The sequence below is a fragment of the Dipodomys spectabilis genome, unplaced genomic scaffold, assembly GCF_019054845.1.
Source record: "Dipodomys spectabilis isolate Male_0828 unplaced genomic scaffold, ASM1905484v1 ptg000032l, whole genome shotgun sequence".
Classification (NCBI taxonomy): domain Eukaryota; kingdom Metazoa; phylum Chordata; class Mammalia; order Rodentia; family Heteromyidae; genus Dipodomys; species Dipodomys spectabilis.
In genome coordinates, this window is record NW_024870709.1 from 24,413,683 (window position 1) to 24,429,808 (window position 16,126).

At 42.9% G+C, this 16,126-nt stretch overlaps 1 protein-coding gene across 2 annotated transcripts in view; it reads left to right on the plus strand.

The window, feature by feature from the left end:
* The first annotated feature begins 1,021 nt into the window (after positions 1-1,021).
* LOC122105586 (transmembrane protein 45A-like) overlaps positions 1,022-16,126 on the plus strand; it is a 64,052-nt gene continuing 48,947 nt past the window's right edge. For both annotated transcript variants that reach the window (XM_042676885.1, XM_042676886.1), the window contains exon 1: positions 1,022-1,162. The gene's annotated coding sequence lies outside the window, so the exon portion shown is untranslated. The remainder of the gene's footprint in view (positions 1,163-16,126) is intronic.

A 16,126-nucleotide genomic window follows, 5' to 3' on the forward strand; every position in this document is an offset into this window, starting at 1 on the left:
GGTGGGGGTGAATTAAATATAATGCAGATAAAAGCTGTTTACTTCTGGGCTTGTCACTTCCATCCCATGGTGTGAAGTCCAGTCCAGAGTGTGGCTCTTGCCATATTTCATATTTCAATGAAAGCTGATTTGTAGAACTCTTCTCTTTCCCTCAATGGTCTTCCCACTATTTTCCCTAGGATCAACACACTGTTCGTTGCTGTTCTCAGTTCTCAGAGCGCAAAGCAACATTTCTCCTTTCCCCACAAATACTACCACTCAAAACAAAAACAAAAACAAAAACCGCCACCAGACCCAGCCTGTAAAATCACGCCCTGGGAGTACTTCAAACCAACCGGATTTCTGGTTATGTAAGAATTTCAGTGAAGGACTCATGACTTCACGACCCCAGGATCCTTTTTGCTTTTTCCTTCTCTCCCTGGAGCACAGTGCGGGGAGTAAAGCCCCGGGCCCGGCCTCAGCATCCCGAGCAGCTTGGGCAGCGGGGACCCGGCCTCTTCCCGGGCCTGGACCTAGCTCTGGCGGGCCGGATGGAAGCAATCCAGACTAACTGCCTAGAGGGACTGGCACAGCAGGGGCTGGGACCGAGGCAAAATCCGGGGGTCTAGCGACCTCTCTTAATCTTCTTCGGGGCTCCCAGACAACTTGCCACGTCAGCGACCGCCCAGTTCTTCCAGGTTCCTTTGCAGAACGCAGCCTGCAGGCTCGGCGACCAGGGGCGGGCCAAAGGCCTCGAGTGGCGGGCTGCTCCACCAATCGGCCGTAAGGAGCAAGCCACAGCCACCAATGAGCGGAGGCATCTGCCAGCGGCGGCAGGACCGATTTAGGGCGGAGGAACCAGATGAAGCACATCTGGACAGCTGTGCGGAGAAACTTGGCGGGCCCAACGTCAGCCAGGCACGTCCCCCACGTCGTCTCCTGCTGGCCACTTACTATTTATTGATTCTTCCCAAGAAGAAATCAGGAAGACGAGCTTCAAACTCCCCCCCCCCCCCCACCTCCCCCTAATGGGAGACGGGGTCAGATCCCATCCAAAACTTGGTGTAATTTTCATGGGACTCTGGGATCAAAAGAAAAGAAACAGCAACCAAAGCCCAGCCACTATCTGACCTTAACCGGCAAAGTAGGAAAAATAAACTGTTGAGTCAACAAGTCAAGTTGGGTAAGTTTTGAATACATGCTGGCTATCTTATTTCTCCTGCTGTGATCTCTTTCCTGTTTTTCTTTTTTTTTTTTTTTGCCAGCCTTTTTATTATTATTTTTAAATTTTAACGAAAGGGAGAAAAACATCGCTTTCTGACCCAAACAGCGTGGACATCCAGCTTCCTTCTCTTCTGTTTGGTAAACATTTAAACTTTTGGTTTGCTATTTAAAAGTTTTTCGGGGTGGGGGGGAGGGGTTTGTAACTAAAATTTCCTAGGAACAAAAATGTAGGACTGGTATTTGGTTGTAAGCCTCTCAGAGCTTCAAAGTTGAAGGTACTGGTAAACTATTTTTCCTATTTTATTCCTGAGAGAACATTGTATACACTCATAAAGACTGAAATCCTTATTCACTCTCCGCTCTGAATTTTCTGATGGAAGATTAGGAAAATTATCTGGCACATTCGGAATGAACACTTTTGCTTATGTTAGTAGGATGTTTAATATTAAATAATTTGTAACCCGAACTGGATCCTGAATGTTGTCATAATATGAATCTTCATCTTTTTTGTTATTCTCCTATCCATTGTGCTTGTTTAATCATAGATTAAATTAAGCTTTAAATACATGTGACCGATGACTTGTGTATCTGTAATGTTCTCATCATATATTCCATTTGTAATTCTATCAAAATAATTGAGTGATTGTTTTATGTGGAAATGGAATGATGGAAAGTTGTTGAACTGGGTGAGTGGTCCAAGGCCCAGTCTATCTTGGGCATCTGTTTTTCTTCTGTTACAGGGGATGTTTTGACATTAAGTTTCATCATATTGTAATTACTGTTGTGGGAGATCTTGCTAGAGCTGATGTTTAATTCCTGGCTAAGCAGTAGGTGGGAATATGCTGAGACTATGATAAGCTACAAAGTAAGCTGCTGATTTCACAAAGGTAATGCATATAGAGGGTAGAACGACTGGAGGGGTTTTCAGGGGCACAGGTGGTATGGCTGCAGAAAAGCAACATGAGGAGCTGTCTGGCCAGATTTAATTCCTAACTCCATAGGATAACCTTGGGAAAATTACTCAGTACATTTGTGCCTGTTTCCTCCCTTTAATGTGCTAGTAGTAAACAGTAGCTCCTATCTTGTGGGATTAGAGGACTAGGTGAGGTGAAATATGTTGAACGCTTAGAGCACTATCTGCTAAGCACATAGTAGGTCTGTGCTATTGAATGCATATCTTTCCTAGCTTCCCCTCTGCACCTCAGTTTTCCCAGCCTCTGCTTTCATCTCTGCTGTAAAAACTAGTATTTATCCAGTCCTAAGCATTTGTTTAGCCAGGAACTGTTGAGACGATAACCCAGTGCCTGAATGGGAAATGAAGAATCGGTCAGATGCTTTGGATTTAGGTTGTCACGGCTACCTTATTGAAGGATGGCTCCGTGGACTGGCTGGCATGGCTGAGAGAAAGGATTTTGCCAGTTTTGCTTGGTTGCAGTGGGTGGGGAGGGATCATAGGACAGCGACATAATTTTAGGAGTAATGGGAAGAAGGGTCAAAGACGTGGTGACTGGGAAGTATGGCATGATTCTGCGGACATTGGGATAATCTGTAAGACAGACATTAGTGAGAGGAAAGGGTGTAGAGAGGGAGGCTAGGAGAGCAAGGCATGGATTGAATGGGAAAGGAGAACCTTCGGTAGGGGGACTGAGCTGAACTGGTAGCTGTTACAGAGTGGAGGTATTTCTGGGATCCAATCTCCACTGCTTGCCCAGCATATTCTCTGCATCTGCTTCATGGCTTCTGTGATGTCCATTCAAGACCTGCAGATTGGAAGGTTTGCCTAGGATAGGGCTGAGGAGGCGATTTTTGGATTTTTGGATTCATTCTTGTGACCTGTTCAAGTGGGCTGGTTCTCGGAGCCATTATCCAGGCTACTTTTTCCCTAAGTAGTTATATCCTAAAGTCTTTTACTTGTAATCAGTGTTACATCCTTCCCTTCTCTCCCCACACACAGTGTGCAGTCTCTCAGCTTCTCTCATCCTGATAGAATTGATTGTAAACATATGACTACTTCTAAGTTTATAATTTACAATTACTGAAGTAGACAAGAACTATAATTTACACCTTAAGGGGAGGGTCATTTTGGGGTTCTCTTACCTTCTCCTCTCTGAGGGTGTTATGTTGTGGCATCTGGTGATGCTGATCACCATCTGTCTGGGCTTAGGCATGGCATTGAGCCGTTACAGCCCTTTGTGCCATCATCTCTAAATTTCTTTTTCTCTTGGATGGCCATGTATTCTCCCATCTGTCCTTGGAACAGTCTGTTGCTACTATGTAGCTATTTGATATACCTCTATGGTGGTTATTTTTCTGTTTAGTATATAACAGATGTTGTTCTGCGTGCTTTACATGTTTTAGCTACAGGATCTTCACAACAACCCTGCGAAGGTTGGTGCCTATTTGTGTCCTGCCTTGATGTTTGTAAAGATAGAGGCACAGGCAGGGTAAGATGCTTGAGATTTCACAGGGAAAAGATGGCAGGTACAGATGCAGACAGTCGAACTCCACAGCCCAAGCTTTAACCATTAAGCTATTCTACTGTAAGTGTATAAGCATCCATGGTGACTATTCTTTCTATTGGACAGTCTTGCTGTGTGGCCCAAGATGGCATTGGACTCATGAATCTCCTGTGTCTGTCTCCTCAATGAGATGATAGCAGATAGAGGCTCCTTTGGAAGGGTTCACTTAGATTTGCCTGCAGAAGCCCGTATATCAATAGGGGCTCATCTAAGAGGTGCATTGACATGGAGACTAGACACACTTTATTTGCTTACTAGATAACTCTTATTCATACACAAGGACTGCTGTCTTTTGTTTGAATAGAACCCACCACAGTATGTGTACATACAATAAGTGCTCAATAAGTGTCAGTTGAAGGATTGACCTCACTTGAAAAAAAAAAGGTATTAATACAAATAGGAAAACTACAAAATGTCTCAAGACATGCAGGACATGCAGGAAAATGGGGCAGATGCCAGGTTCTGTTTTCTCATTTTATTACTGGAGATGTTATGGCTTGGAGATACTTCTATATGATAAAAGTCAATGTATGTTTATTTTAGGAGCATAGTTACTAATAGCAATCTGGATTTAACATCCTTTCTGGAAGTCCAATCCTTGAATTTTTGAGGTATTGAGTCAACTTTAGATTATTTGGAAAATATTTTAATTTGCTTATTTTCTTATTACCTTAATGTGGTCACTGTTTATAGTGTAACACAGTGACTAAGCATGCAGGTATTAAAGGCAGACAGTGAAGGGTTGGATCACAGATCTGATTCATACTAGTCTGGCCTCAACAAGTCATTTTCTGTAGGTGGCTTTGTTATCTGTAAGTAGAGATTACAAAGGGAATATGTGACAGAGTCCACGTAAAACATTTAGCATAATAAACTCAATTTTATTGTGTGTGCATATTATCCATATTTTAAGAGCACACTTTAATAGTGATTAAATAGACACATTGTTATGTAACTACTTCTGAATGTTTTTGCTTCTTGACCCATCAAACAACTATTTTCTGTATCTCTTATGTACCTTAGCCATCATCCTATTTTTGGTCTGTGTAATTTTTACTACTCTAGCTGCTTTACGTAAGCGGAATCACATAAACTGTCTGTCTTTTCATCTTTTTTTTTTTTTTTTTTTGGGTCCGGTCGTGGGGCCTGAACTCTGGTCCTGGGCGCTGTCCCTCAGCTCTTCAGCTCAAGGCTAGCGCTCTACCACTTGAGCCACAGCGCCACTTCCGGCTTTTTTCTTTTTGCTTATGTGGTGCTGAGGAATCGAACCCAGGGTCTCAGGCATGCAAGGCAAGCGCTCTACCACTGAGCCACCTTCCCAGCCCATCATGTCTCATTTCTTGTATCACAATGCTTTTAGAACTTTATTCCTTTTTAAGGCTGAATAATGTTCCATTATTCACTGATTCATTGGTTGGTGGATTTGGGTCATTTTTATCTGTGATGGTTAATTTATCTGTCAACTTGAGAAGGCCATAGATATTTGGCTAAATTTTATTCTAAAGATTTCTATGTAAGTAGTTTTAGACAAAATTGACATTTACATTAGTACTTGAAATACACGCTTGGTAATGTGGTGAATCATATCGAAACAGTTGAAGCCTCAATAGAACTATTTTTTGTCATTTCTTTTTAGATGTTCTTTATATTTTCTGGGTATTAACACCTAATTATGCATATGATTACAGATACTATTTTCTATTCATTGGGTTACTTTTTCACTTTGTTGGTAGTATCTTTTGATACATAAAAATTTTAAATTTGCTCAATTTATATTTTTTTCATTTTTTATATTGTCAGTGACACACACAAAATACCGTTGCCAAATACAATGTCATGGAACTTTTCTTTTATGAATTTTACAGGGCTGGGAAGGTGGTTTACTGGTAGAGTGCTCCCCTAGCATGTGTAAAGCCCTGGGTTTGATTCCTCAGTACCACATACAGAAAAAGCCAGAAGTGGCTCTTTGGCTCAAGTGGTAGAGTGTTAGCCTTGAACAAAAGAGCCTCAGGGACAGTGCTCAGGCCCTGAGTTCAAGTCCCAGGACTGGCACTAAAAACAAAAAAAATTATAATTTTAGTTTACATGTTAAAATCTTTAATCAATTTTGAATTAGTTTCTGTAAATGATATGAGAGTACATCTCCATTTTTTGCATATATATTTAAACAATTCACTGATAAAGTATTAATCATAAAATGTATTTCTGCATAGACATCATTAGCATAGACATAGCCATAGCTTAAAACCATTCATTTTTATTTACTTTTCTAATTATGTTGGAAGTACTTATTTTTTCTACATCATTACTCAAGTATTTTTAAGGAAGCAAGCTTAGTTCTGTGGTGAAGGTATTGGTTCCTGAGAGGTACTTATTCTCTTTCTTAAAATGTTCCTTGCCTGTTACATTTAGAATTTTAAAAATTGTGTACATATTCTGAAGAAATGAAATAGGGTGTACAGAATTAAAAGTGATGCTTTTTCTTAGTTACCTATTTTCTTTTCATTCTTCTACTCTCCCCAGAGGTAACCTGCTGAGGTTTGGCTCTAGAATTTTCCATGAATGTTCATGCTTTGAAGGTTCAGTCCTAAGCTTGATGCTGTTGGGCAATGGTGGACACTTTAAGAGATGGGACGCAAAGGAATATCTTGGACCATCAAGGTCAAGCCCTTGCAGGAGATAGATAGTGGGATCCCTTTTCTTCCTTTTTTCACACCCAGCTACAAGGTGAATGGACCTCTTTCTCCACATGCTCCTGTAAGCAACAGGGCTAATCAGTCATGGACTACAACCTTCAAAACTACAAACAAACAAAAACACCTTCTTCTCAAAGTCACGTTGTCTAAGGTTTTTGATAAAGTGATTGAAAGCTGATTAATATATATCCTTTGTTAATTCAGTGGTTTACATCCTTTCAGACTATCTTCAGGAGTCCATTATCAGGTATAGATCTAGACATAAGCATAATTAAAAAGTACAAAAGAGACCACATTGTATAATACTAAATTTGCCTTTAAACATTGTAACAATGTATAGAAAGCACATCTGAACCTGTCAGTAGATACATACAGATATTCATGTCATGGAATATAAACAAGCGTACTCAAACGGAAGAAAGTTGGTTTTTAAATGCAGGTCTCAAATCACTTAAAATAACTAGTACTAGGATAAGCTTGGCAAGCAAATCCTAGTTGCACTGTTTATATACTCAGATTTGTTTGTTCTTGAGCCATTTGAATGACTCTAATCTCTGGCTTCCTTCTGTCAGACCCTTTTGGCCCTACTATTTCAGTAAAACCTCAGAAGACAATGAGGCCTTTTCTTCATTCACCTTCTGACTAATCTATGTTCATTTGGTGCCATCAACGGTCTCCCAGTTGAGAAAGATGCAGAAAAACAAGCAAATGCTTCTTCTCTTCTTTGATATTTTTAGCAGAGGTTCCATTTCTCTATGGAGTGATGCTATAATACTTAATTAATTAAAATAAAATGTGACCAGCAAGAACAAAGTGGCACTTTTTATGGCAAACAAATAGGTGGTTGATCTGTGCCTTTCTCCATTGTACCTGAAATCCCATAGTTTCTAAAACAAATATACTTTGTTTGATTTGATGCAAATCAAAACATGAGATTTCATCTCATGCCAGTTAGATTGGCCAACATCATAAATTTGAACAACAAATGTTGGTGGGATATGAGGGAAAAGGAACCAACCCTATTGCACCGTTGGTGAGAATGTAAACTAGAACAATTGCTCTGGACAGCAGTCTGAAGATTCCTCAAAAAAACCAAACAAACATAGATGTTCCCTACACTGTTGCCATAACACGCCTGGGCACCTACCCAGAACATTACAAGGCAGGGTATTGTAAAGACTCATGCACATCCATGTTCATTGTTGCACTATTCAAAATAGTCAAGTTACAGCAACAGCCCAAATGCTCTACAACAGATAAGTAGATAAAAATGTGGTACCTATACACAAAGGACTTTTATACAGTCATTAGAAAGAATAACTCGTCATTTTCAGGGAAATGGATAGACCTAGGAAAATCATGTTAGGTGAAGTAAGCCAAGCTCAAAATGACAAATGGCATATATTTTCTCTCATATGTGAAGCTAGATCTAAAATACCCAGAGGCATGATAATTATACAGGACTCAAGGCATTCACACACAGTGAGACCAAAAGGAGGATACTCAGGAGAGGAACCAAAAGACACAATGTGTCTGTGCCTCTGGTCATATAAAATAATATTTATCAAAATGAACTCCAGGAAAAGGAAACAAGAGGGATTTTTTCTTTTCTTTTCTTTTTGTTTTTCTTGTCTTTGGGTGGGGTGGGCAAGGGAGTTCACAAAAATGGAGAGACATAGGGTGAACAAATGCAGCAGTGGTGTCAGAAACTATTAAAAATGAAATGTATAACTTGTGGATGGGGAGGGGGGGAACTGGGAAAGAATGAAGGAAGGGGTGACATTGTTAAAAAAGAAATGTACTTATTACCTGACTTACAAAACTAACTCCTCTGTCCATCACCTTTATAAAAAAAAAAAAAAAAAAAAAAAAAACTTCTAAAAAGCTTTGAAAAAAAGATTTAAAAAAGAAAAGAAAGCTCTGTGGTAATGTTTTCTGTGGCCTAAAATGGGAACTATTGGTCTAGTGGAAGGAGTTTCCCAGCCAATGGTTATATTCTCACAAATGGGTTTGTTTCCTTCATATCCAGCACTTAGAACTGGCCTCAAGCAAAATCACTGTTGGAAAAGCATCCTACTCAAGGGCCTAATTGCAAAAGCAAATAAGTTGGAAGTGAATGCCTTCTTGGGCTATTTACTGAAGTTATCTTTTCTTCCTGAAGCCTTATTGCTATAAATGCTCACTTGTTTAAGTCCTAATTTGTGTTGAGCTACTATTAACTACTACTCCACTATTTTCAGAGCCAAGTTTCTTTTAGTGCTGCAGCTATTTCCTGGCAGTGGCTTAGGTGGTTAGAAGGCTTCTGAATTCCATCTTAAAAACCCAAAAGCATAATTAGTCCGTTTCTGATCTGAGTCAACACTAAATTGCCAAACTGTCTCTAATGTTTGTGTACAGAGACAGTATCTATCATTAGCCTGGAGTCTACCAGAATTATGTTTCAGTGAAAGTATTACAGTATTTTATCGTTTTAAAATTTGAAATGTGTGAGAATACATAAATATATGTATGTACAGAGATGTAATGTAAACTGGAGGAAATGCCTAAAAGTGTGGTTGCTCTCTATCCTTCCTTCCCTCCCTCCCTTCATCCCCTTCCTTCCTTCCTCCCTTCTCTCCTCCTCTTCCCTCTCCCTTCCTCTCCCCTCCTCTCCTCCCCTCTCCCCTCCTCTCCTCACCTCTCCCCTCTCCCCTTTTCCCTCTCCCCCTCTCCCCTCCTCTCCCCTCTCCTCTCTCCTCTCCCATCTCCCCTCTCCTCTCCTCCCTCTCTCCTCCCCCTCTCTCCTCCCTCCTCTCCTCCCCCCTCTCCTCTCCCCTTCTCTCTACCCCCTCTCTCTCCCTTCCCCGCTCTCTCCTCCCCTCTCTCTTCCCCTCTTTCCCCCTCTCTCTCCTCTCTCTCTCCCTGTCCCCCTCTCTCTTCCTCTCCCCACTCTGTCGCCCCTCTCTCCCTCTCCTCCTCTCCCTCTCTCTCCCTTCTCCCCTCCTTTCCCCTATCCTCTCTCCTCTCTCCCCTCTCTCCTTCCCTCCCCTCCCCTCCTCTCCTTTCTCCCTTCTCCTTTCCTCTTCTTTTCTTTTCTTCCTTCTCTCTCTTTCCTCCTTTCTTATCCCTTGTCGGAGTCTAGCACTCCAACTCTCGGGCCCCAGGCTTCTTTTGGCCGCGGGTGCCGTGGGATCTGAGGCAGGCCTGGGCGCCGGTGTTGTGTGGCTCTCCGCGCTGCTGGCGGCGCGGGCTCGTCTGCCTTCCGGAGATCCTTGGGGCTGAGCTCCCGAGCGGCGAGGGCTCGGAACCGTGCTCCCGCAGACTGCGCACTCCCGCCCGCAGTGCTAGCTGCGCAAGGTGGGGCCGTGAGCACGGCGTTTGAAGGCAGAAACCCCCGGGAGAGGCTCGGGGGCGGCGGTGTAGCGCCCCCGCCGGGTGCCCCGCCGGCTGCGGCTCGGCCTCGTCCTCGCAGCGCTGGCGCGGGATGAGGAGCGAGAGTCCTGGGGCCGAGCGCGGCTGGCGCCTCCCTTGCTGCCCCGGCTGCCCGGCGCCGCCGCCGGCCCTGCCCACGAGGCCCCCAGCTCGGAGGCCCTCGCCGGCCGCCTCGCCCCACGCGGGGCCCAGGCCCGCGGGGCCCAGGGCTGCTTCCATCCCTCACCGACTTCGCCAGAGCCTCTCCACCCGCACCGGGCGCACCGGGCTCCGGAGAGACCTCACCGCACCCGTTCCGGGCTTCGCGCACCTCCGTGCGGCACACACAGCCCCTGCTCGGGAGCTGGACAGCGCCGCGGGCCGAGGACGTGGTCACCACTGTCGCTATAGCAACTGCTATAGGCCCCCTCCTGCCGGGGCCACCCGGCCACCCGGTCTAACACCGCAGTGTGCCCCGCTCTGGGCCCCCACGCCGCTCCCGAGACGCACGGCCCGGCCACTGGGGTCCACCTGCTCAGCGCCCGGGTTCCAGGACAGCTGGATCGCCTGGTTGGTCCTCGGGTCTGCTGGCTGCTAGCATCGTCATCGTCGCCATAGCAACCATTGTGAGGCCGCTGCTGCGGGAGAGGTGGGCGGCGCCTCAAGACAACTCTGGAAACGCGGGGCGCCGCTCCCCCTCCAAGCCCCTCCGGAGGCTCCCGGCTTGGGGCGGCGGTGGGGAGACCGTGATCCCTCCTGGCCTTGTTTGCGCCCAGTGCCTGGCCAACAGCGATCCTGCAGCGGACCCTGGGAATTGTGGCTTGCTTCTATCCCGGGGACCACACATGCCAACGAGATTGTATCTTAAATGTACTAGAAGCGAAGAACAAGCCAAAGTGACGCGCAAGGGGTGTCTCAACTTTAGAGAAGAAACAGGATGTGTTAATTCCTAAAAGATCCTTCTAAAGGCCCATTCTTCTGAAGTTAAATACTGAAGAAAAATAGGAATAGATTGGGATTGTAAATTGAGCATTTCTAACCTGAAAATTCAAAATTGGCGACAAAGCAAAACCAAAGTTCCTACCTAGACACATTGAAATGTCATTTGGAACATTATTATTATTATTACTAATTATTAAAGTGTGAGAGAAGTGAGTTAAAATGTAAATTAATTGGGTATGAAGCATTATGAAGATTGTGTATGAAGATTATGATAATTATGAACTACAAAACAGTAGTTTATAAAGTTTGATGATTTCGTATCTCAACAGATTGGGAAGAGTCTTAAGCACAAAAGCCTAGAGACAATGCCCAGTCTCTGACTTCAGTCTCAGGACCAGCACAAGAAAAAAAAAAAAAAAGAAGATAAACAGTCCTTCCTCTGTTTTTCTATGTGATGGCTTGTGCCACATTTTGCTGTATCAAGAAATCCCTTACCTTTTTAAGCACATGTTGCTTGGGTGTGGACTTTCCACCTATAGAAGTGTTTGAAAAAATTATCTTCAGATGTTATCTAGTCTTAAATATTCAGTGATGATAATATAAAATGATTAAACCAAAAGGAGAATGCAACAGAGCTTGGTATTCCCAGGGGTTTGGAAATATTACATCTTCCAGTAGTACATAGTACTGAGTAGAAGAGTCAAGAAGGTTTTCTCTCAGTAGAAGGGAACAGTTAACCCCAAATTGAGCATGGCTCCAGATGTATCTAATCGATCATCAAAAGCAATTCCTACAGAGTCAAAATGCTGCCAAAGCCAATCAACCTCATCTGGAAAATATGGAAAAATATAAGAATAAAAACATATAGCCCCCAAACAGGTAAAATACACAATGCTTGACATCTCAAAATAACGAAGTTGTGTCTACAATGGAAATATACCATCCCTGTACTTTCATTGTACATTTTTGAACTGTTACTTATTCAAACAATTCATACAGCCGGTACTTCAGTATATCATTTTAATGCATTAAAATATGCATGTTCTTTTTGATTGAAGGTGTTAAAAATAGAGAAATGTACACCTATTCTTAACAGAAATTTTTTAGCCTTTGAGATCAGTGTATCATATAAACAACAAAGCAGAATCTGCCAAATGACTATGCTGATGTTTACTTACACTTCCGAGATGGCTGTTGCTCTTTGATATTTATTAGTATTTTCAAAGAGTGTTTTTCTCAGCCAACACATTCTTAGTTTGTGTGAGGAATCATTTTGGGGCGAGCTCCAGAATTATATAGCTGGATCTTCCACTGTGTATTCAGATGTCTCAAGTATAAAACAAGTGAGAAATTAGAATGAAGGCTCCATCAGGTAGCACTTTCTAAGTTGATGTGTCAAGATGGCACCGAATGACCCTGCGTTCTCATTCTTTTACCTGAATTGATTGAATGTTTAAACACTTTTACTGAACTTTTCAGAGGGCTTGTTTTCTTTTCTAGAATTGTTAGCCCAATGAGCTCCCTTCCCATAGCTTAGTACATTCCTTCCCCTCTCAACAGCTTAGCATGCTCCCTTCCTAGGCAACCCTAGGCCCATTTAGTAAAGGCAGTAAATAATCAAACTCCAGCCTCCTTTACCTTGGGATGGCATTTCTCTGGGGCAGCTACCACAGTATAAGGCAACAAGAGCCCCTTAGAGTGACCTTCAGGTCTGGGCAGCTGCAGGACCCCTTATCTACTATTTGGTCAGCATCCATAAATCCCAGTCCGCCATGATGAAGCCCCTGGCGCTCATGTCCACACCAGGGTCTCCACCTCCTAGCCCTTCCTGGCCCCTCCTACATCACCTAGGTTATATAGGTCACCACAGACAGTAGCTGGTGCTTTTTCTCATTTCTCCCTGTGAGAAGAGGTCTTGCAGGCCCCTTTCCTGGCAATAAACCTTTCTCTGTTCTCTGTACCTGGATGTCTGTGTGGTTTCCTGGCAAAGTCTAAAATAATCTAACAAGAATAATTTGCGTACTTATTTACAGCCTCTAGTTAAAAGTGTGATTCAGGAGGGTTGGGGGTCAAGGCTCAGGTCAGGTGGTACAGCACCAGCCAATGAGTGAAAGCAAATGTTATATTCCAACTGATAGTTTCAGACAAAAAATAAAAAAAGTTTGATTCAAGTCTTGGCTACATATTATCTCTACCCTTTAGCAAAGAAATCATTTTTTAAATATCCTTGGTTTACTTTGTGTTTTAGTAATAAGACAGTACAACTTCACATTTTGTAGGTTTGCATTCCACTCATATCTGAAGGTCTGATTTCTTAAGCAAGAACCAACAAATGGCCACATTGATTAACAGATCAAATGCTGAAACCAACATAAAGCAAATTCTTGAATTTCGAAATCCTTCTATCTGAAGCTCAGGTGAGAGGGATAATCTAAAGTATTTATCTAATTTCTCTTTGTGGATGGAATGACTACGAGCTGGTTGGTTTGGTAGTTTGGCTCACTCGGATGAGAAAAGTAATGTATGATTGAATCTCTTCCCTGCTGGGTACCTTCCACCTACGTGTTTACACTTTGGACAGCCAAGTTGGCTGTTTGAAAAGTTTCACAGACATGATTAATCAGGAGACAGATTTGGTGAGAATGGAAATAAATGTATGCCATTTTTGCTTAGTTAAAGGGTGAGAGACTGCCAACAAGACCCAGTAAATTTCCTGACAGTAAAGACTATGTTTTAGTAAGGTGGAAACTTCACCCAGGTGTTTATAGTAAGACTGGAATATATGATTATATTAATTGCAGACTACTATAGGCCAGGTTTTTATAGGTTGGGTGGGTGGGGGAGTGGAAGTCACTGGCAGTGAGCAAAACGGTCAGGGAGAAACACTTGAGTGAGAAGAAAAAGCAAGATTCCTCTGGGCAGTTGCAAGGCTGTTGCTAATGAAATGAATTCTTCTAGTTCAGTGAGCAGCACCTGCCAGGAGCATTAGGGATCGAGCAGCACATCTTCAGTCCTCATGACCTGTGGAGGACTTGGGCAAAGGTAAACGTGTGCTAAGTTTTAGTACAGTGCTGTATCTTCTTAGTGGTTGTTTTTAGTACAGATGTGTGTGAGTGTATGTGCATGTGTGGGAACTTGGCTGTAAGGTGAGAGGTTTCAGCCTCATTTTTATTCCAGGAAAATTTGTTTGCGATGAGAAACGGTGCCTCATTTTTAGCTGCTTACTGTTGTGTAAATTCTAAGGTTCTGAATCTTGTGAAACCAAGCAAGATGGATGATAGAATTAGATGGAAACATCTAAGCATTAGTTTAACATTTCTGATAACTTTTCATGTGATAATGTAGCAAGTACTTGATTCTGTACACCTAGTTTGATTCCTGATTCTGCTTTGTATTTGTGACAGTGTGAAAATTAGTTCTTTGAGTTGTCTTAACTTGCACAACAGGTGTGATTTTGCCAACTCCCAGTACAAACAGGGTGTAATGAATAATGGTAGCTAAGAATCTGTTGCATTGCCTGTTGCATTATATTAAAACAGTAAAAGCTACTCAGGAGGCTGAGATCTGAGGACTGCAGTTCAAAGCCAGCCTGGGCAGGAAAGTCTGTGAGACACTTATCTCCAATAAACCACTAGAAAACCGGAAGTGGCACTATGACTCAAGAGGTAGAGTGCTCGCCTTGAGCTTAAGAGTGCAGGGACAGTGCCCAAGCCCAGAATTCAAGCCCCATAACCAACAAAATGAAATAAAATAAGCACTACATACTGGCACAGCTCTATGAGCGTGGAATTACACAGGGAAGAAAAACAGAAAAAAATAATTCTGTAGTCTTGGGGCAGAATTCACAGAGCATTCATTCTAGGAAAAGTGTAGGTTCAGGATGCAATAAACATCAGAAGTTGATCATGTAATGTATTCAAAGGGAACATAGCATCAGAGAAAACAGTACAAAAAGTGAATGTGAAATTGAGGAAATTCAAAATAGGGTGATGGGAGAAAGGTCTGAAAATAGCATCTATGCATAGCTTTAGAGGAAACATCAAGGAAGAGCATCTCAAGCTGGAGAAATAGCAGTTCCATGATTCTAAGGGACAGGCGATCCTGGCACATTTAAGTAGCAGCAGAAAGGCTAGTGTGACTGGCAGGAATGAGGAAATAAGGTTGAAGAAGGGACGGACAATTTCTTGTTGTCACAAGTCCCTGTGAGGCCTGAGGCCTGATTTATTTCAACAGGGCAATACTGACTCCTGTGCTGAGAATGGTCTGAAAAGGAACAGGGAAGAGACAGTTGAGACAGATCTACAATCCTCCCATGGTTCAGTTGGGAGACCGCTGAGATGAATGGCCCTGATGGGAGTTGGTGCTGGGAAAGTGACAGATCTTGGACATATTTTAGAAGTCGAATCAGCATAGTTTCTTTTTTCCCTTCATGGGTTGTATGTAAGACATGAGATATGGAAAAAAAGTCAAGGATGGCTAACTGTTTGATGTAAGTAACTGAGAGTGTGCAATGTAATTGAGAAAAATGGCAGGCCTATCTCATAGGGGGTGTTGAGAAACACGTTCTGGGAAGTTTTGCGTTTGAGAGGTGTTAGACATCTGGGTATAGAAGCCTAGTGGGCAGTTGTGTAGAGTCCTGAGGGAAGAGAGCTCATGGGAGCAGTGTGGGGCTACTGTCTCTTTGTGAGATTCCTAAAATGTCTGTGTTTCAGAACTTGTCTTGTTACAGACCCAATAAAAATCTTGAAACGGAGGTTAGACTATTTTCAGAAGAGTAAAATGGAGTGAGCACAATCAGAAAAAAGGAAAAAGGAACAGCAGATCAATGAAGAAGCTTTCCTAGCCTAGGTGTGGCAAGCACTCGTTAGGATTATGATCATCCTGATAGACGGTCAGAAGGTGAACTGCATTTCAGAATCCCTGTGGCTGGATAGGCTGAAGTAGGCAGATTTTAATGAAGCCAGGCTGGGCGACATAAGGAGACTCTGTCTCAAAAGGAAAAATTGTGGAATTTGCCAGGTATTTTAGGAAGCTTCTCTCCTGAAGGAAGCCAGCGGGTGACTCAGCGGGCTTACACACAGCCCAGCTTCCTGGCAGTGGTCTGGACACATTTGCAGGCAGTCTTGTTACTACCAGCTAGCATGCTGTTCACTTCCTCTTTTCCCTCTTTGCAGAGAATCTATCCTTTTTTGGCTTTCAAAAATAATAATTGGGAGAATTCAGTCCTGAGGTTTTCTTTTGAGACTGTGGCAGGATATTAGTAGAAGCCACATATAGGATACACTAGTGATTCTTCTTTGCTACCTCTACTGGGTCCTAGAAAGTGACACCTCTTGTTCCTTTATACATGTGGCCTTATCCATTGGGAGACTATGA